Source organism: Pelodiscus sinensis, chromosome 26 (assembly GCF_049634645.1).
Source record: "Pelodiscus sinensis isolate JC-2024 chromosome 26, ASM4963464v1, whole genome shotgun sequence".
Taxonomy (NCBI): Eukaryota; Metazoa; Chordata; order Testudines; family Trionychidae; genus Pelodiscus; species Pelodiscus sinensis.
Window position 1 is genome coordinate 21,646,204 of NC_134736.1, and position 4,941 is coordinate 21,651,144.

The 4,941-nt window shown below is 53.9% G+C and overlaps 1 non-coding gene across 1 annotated transcript; it reads right to left on the reverse strand.

Moving 5' to 3' along the window:
• Positions 1-4,654: 4,654 nt before the first annotated feature.
• Positions 4,655-4,736, reverse strand: TRNAS-GCU (transfer RNA serine (anticodon GCU)). Its single transcript has one exon. It is a non-coding gene; the product is annotated as a tRNA-Ser (tRNA).
• Between the last annotated feature and the right edge of the window lie 205 nt (positions 4,737-4,941).

Here is a 4,941-nt window from a genome sequence, read left to right on the forward strand (position 1 = left end):
AAAGAAGCTTTTGCACAAGAAGGAGACAATGGGCATCCAGATCAGATCACACCCTTGTTGAATGGATGGAAACAGAAACCAGACACACACACAGAGCCGGTTTGAATTGGTTCCAGCTGAGGGACGGGTTTGTCTGGTTTATGTGCATTGGCACGAGAGCACATGAGGGGTTTGTGGTCATTTGAAGAATCCCTGTTCAATAGAAATCCAAAGTGTGACACACCTGGAGATGTAAAAGTTTCATTTCAATTGATGAGCTTTTTAAGGGGGCACTTGTTACACCCCCAGAGCAACCATGTGTTTGCATCCAGCATTGGGAATGGAGCAGGAAACGAGGCTTTTGTGTGACTCACAGCTCAGGTGGGAGGGACCCTCACTGACCCCAGAGTGTGACTGGTCCTAACAAGGGATTTGCCCTGAAAGCAGCAGAGCTGGGGCAGGACAGAGAGTCCTGGGAGATGAAGCAGCTGGAGAGAAGCCAGGAGAGCAGAGGCCAGCCTGAGAGCTGAGAGTCAGAGGTGCCCACTCCACTTTCCCACCACAGCTCCCATGGTGTAAGGGGCAGCACTCAGGACTCTGAATCCTACAATCTGAGTTCAAATCTCAGTGGGACCTGCTGGGGCTCAACTGGTTGTTACAAGGTTCAGGTGCTTCAGCTTCTATGCCCTGAGGTTCAGTAACAAGAGTTTTGTTCTTCTCGCTGGGTGTCTTGAGCAAGAAGGAGCATCTACACTAGCGCAATGACGTTACACCTATTATTTTTCAGGAAGAACGGTTTTCAGGAAGAGGGTTTTTCTTGCGCAAGAAGGGACAGTGTAGATGCTCCTTCTTGCTCAAGAGCCTCTTCTGAGCTCAGGGGCCAGGTGGGTGACCTGCCCTGCAGCTGTAATGGCATCAGACCCCTCCCACCCGCCTGCTCAGTCTGGAGATGGAGCTCCAGTGGCCTCAGACACCCAGCAAGAGGAACAAAACTCTTGTTGCTGAACCTCAGTGCCTGGAAGCTGAAGCACCTGAACCTTGTAACAACCAGCTGAACCCCAGCAGGTCTCACTGAGATTTGAACTCAGATTGCAGGATTCAGAGTCCTGAGGGCTGCCCCTTACACCATGGGACCTGTGGTCTCACTGAGATTTGAACTCATTCCTCCTCCTGGACTGCCGGGCCTGCAGAGACTCCCCCTCAGATCACAGCTCCAAGAGGGTCTTTATCTCTGGCCCAGACACTGACAGTGCCCAGTGTTTCTGCCCCTTGCTTGGTCCTGTGATGTGTCCCTGAAGGGGTCTCTGGGGGCTTGTGCCTGTGACATGGCTCTCCGGAAGGCAGACGTGCTCCATCTTAGGCAAATGACCCAGAAACAACACTTTACGGCAAAAAACACAAGGATGGCTCTTGGTCCGCATCCCTGGGCCACACAGAGTATCCAGAAGTCACTTCCCCATCTCTCCCTTGGCTGCTCTAGAGCTTAGCCCAAAGTCATTAAACTCTGCTCTCCCACCCAGCAACCTCTGGGACTCCTCTCCCGCCCGGCTCCTCACACCTTGGAGAGTGCAGGGCAGCCACTACCCCAGCGTCACCACTTCTAGTCTTTGCCTAATGGCCAAGAAGTTCTGCTTTACCCAAACCACACAGGCACCCTCTCGCCTCTGGCCAGCCTCATGGCAGACATGGGTTTCCCTCACTAATTTTCCTAAAAGCTTTCCAGGCAGGCATTGGTGGTATAGCCGTGAACATAACTGCCTTTGAAGCAGTTCACCTGGGTTTGATTCGCAGCCAATGCAGTGTAAAGAAGGAGCATGAAAGCTTCTTGCTGAGCCCTTATTTGAACCCTGCAAAAACAGGCACAAATGGCTCCTGCAGTTGCCTCTCACGGCTTTTCATCCTCTCCAAGAGCATGCACAGTCATGCAGGGCTTCCCTCACATACCCCTGCCGCAATTCCTTGGCCTTGGCTCTGACTTGGTCTACGATGTGGGGGTAGGAGGGAGGTGGCCTTTCTTTGCAAGACCATTGGCCATTTGGCCAAAAATGTCCACATTCCTCCGCATGGACTGCAGAGACCTGGGCATTATTAGCATGAAGCTCTAAACAGCTGAGCCAGCAGGCCCATGAGTAGCCCCACAATAGAGGGAAGAGAAGAGTTTTCCCTGCTATTGGGGAAAGCAGGCCAGACCAAGGGCCTTTTAGCCACTGGGGCTGTGCAGACTGGAGCTTCCTTCTACCATTTTTCTGGCTTGTTTTTGCTTCCCTGTCCATAGCAGGCAGCTAAAGGAGGAAGGCAGGGGTAGAACAGTCACCACAGCAAACATATCTGTAGCCAGCACAGGGCTTGAATCTATGACCTTGGCATTACTAGCTCCATGCACTAACCAACTGAGCTAGCCAGCCAAGCGAAACACAGCTCACAAATAGCCCTTTCAGAAAGGCATGTCCGGCAGCTGAAGGGACGTCTCTGCAGCTGCCAAGGGCTCTTCTCTGACAGGGCCACTAGCGACTCACTGTGATGTGGGCTGGCTCATCCAGCTGGTTTGAGGTTTGGTCAAGGTGGCTGGTGGTCTCTCTTGTGCGCTGCTGAGGAGAAAAACGCCCTGAGCAGGACCATAAAGACCAATTTAAAAGAGAATTTAGACGGGGGCACCAAGGGGGCAAGAGTCAGAGCCTAGCAACTTCTGGGACGCAGAAGAGGCCTCCCCTGGCCACCCATGGAACTGCTGGTTCAGGAAAAGGCTGATTGGGGAGGAGTGTTGGGAAGAAGGAAACCACAAGCCTGGAGCAGGTGCAGAGGCTGCTGTGACTGGCACTGGCAAGGCAGGGCTCTGACTGCAATTGCTGGGACAGGAGAGCCAGCACCACACGCCCTTGTGATTCCCTTGGGTTGTCAGTGTCCAGAGATCCTGTGAGTGCAACCTCTGCAGCTTCCGCAGCCATGGAGAGTGAGGGTCTGTGGGCATCAGGTGCTTCTCACTTGTTTTTTCCTTCTTCCCAACACTCCTCCCCAATCAGCCTTTTCCTGAACCAGCAGTTCCATGGGTGGCCAGGGGAGGCCTCTTCTGTGTCCCAGAAGGACCTGGGAAAATGTGAGCAAAGGATGCAACAAGGCACCACTGGGAGTTGAATCCAGGCTCTTATGTTTACAAGGTAGGTGTTTTAGCCAGCTAAGCCATGGTGCCCTCCTCTGGCTGGTGGGTGAAACTGCTCTATGGTCCTAGACAACGCCTTTGACTCCCAAAGTGAAGCAATTTCCTTTCAGCCCTGGCACTGTCTGCAGCTGAGCTGCACAAAGGAAGATACAAGAGCCCTGGGGGGGGGGGGGGTCTTTGCCGGATGAACGTGCCTGAGGAAAGAAGCTGGAAGCGCAACAGACACAGAAAAGGGGAACAAGGGACAGTTTGAGTCTCCACCCCACCAAGCCCCACCAGGTAAACTACCCCATGGGCCTTGCCCACACGCAGCTCAGGGCCTGGGGGTTTTCCTGTCAGTTTTCCAGCCCAAATAAGTAGCCCCCCCACCTCCCGTGCTCTGGAGTCGCTGCCTCTCATAGGCCTTCTGAGCCTCAGGCTCCGCTTTGTCTCCAGACAGACCCTGCTCTGCTACAGCCACCTCCTCTCTCCAGCTGTGATTCCTGGGCCTTCTAGAGGAAAATGCATCCTTTCATTCTCACTTTGAATCCCTGGGCTTTTAGAACTCAGATCTGCACCTAACACCAGCATTGGCTAGTGAGGGGTCTGAACAGCTTGTGTAGAGAGGGGAACAGCAACTGTGGAGCAGCCTTGCCAACTACTTCAGAGAGCAGAGCAATGTAAACTCTTTATCAGTGAGAAGAAACTGTCAACCCAGGTGGGACTTGAACCCACAATCCCTGGTTTAGAAGGCCAGTGCCTTGTCCATTAGGCCACCAGGGTACACAGAAAAAAAGGCCAGGGACAGAAATTCACCCTTCTAAATGGCCCTTCTTCAATTTTAGATCCTGATTAAGCCCTTTTGAAGAAGCCAAATACAAGGAAGGGCTGATCACACCCCTCTGAAAATCAACTTTCCATGGGTATTGGCAGCTGGCTCCAAGTCATGGGCATTGACGTCTCGTCTCCCTCCCAAAACCAGGGAAGTGTCTCCCACCGCTGCAGCCTCCTGAGGCTCTATGGCCCTGTCTGTACAGCAGGGACAGCAACACTCACAGCCCCACAGGAGGGCCCCTGGCCTAGCAATGTGGCCCCCTGAGCAGCCTCTGATGTTCCCTGTGTGAGCCCCAGAACCAGCCCTGAGTGAGGGGGGCAGGGAGAGCAGCTCACACATGCCAAGGGGCTGGCCAGGGGCAGGACATGAGCCTGCAAGGCAGCAGTGACATCACAAGGGCCTTGTGCAGCACCTCAGCTCATTGGCTGGGAGGCAGTGACCTCACAGAGGGACCATAGCAACAGCCAGGTGGGACAGGCTGCAGGGCTGGGGCATCTCAGAGACCCCCATGGCCTGGCTGCCTGGAGCCTCCTTTGTGAGGTTTCCCCTTGAGGGCAGAAGGGATTGAGGGTCCCAGCTGGGAGTGTCTCTGTGGAGATTTCCCCTTTCCCCAGGCTGCAGTGGGAACGACTGGAGCTGGCAGGGTTACAGGAGGGGCTGGTACTGAACTTCTCGGAGAAGCAAGAGAGAGGGCTGCAAACACCCAATGAGAATGGGATTTGAACCCATGCGTGCAGAGCACAATGGATTAGCAGTCCATCGCCTTAACCACTCGGCCACCTCATCTGAACTGTATAGCTTTGTTTCAAATCACCTAAAGTCAGTGCTTCAGGGAATCTTTCTGCCACTTGCTGACTGGCCAGGGACCCCCAGGGCTGGAAGGTTTTAGCTTTTCACAATGTTCCCTGGGCCGTTGTACAAAGCTCAGTGCTCGTAACAAACCCAAACACCCCCTGGCTGCATCTACCCTGCAGGCTTCTTGCTCAAGAAC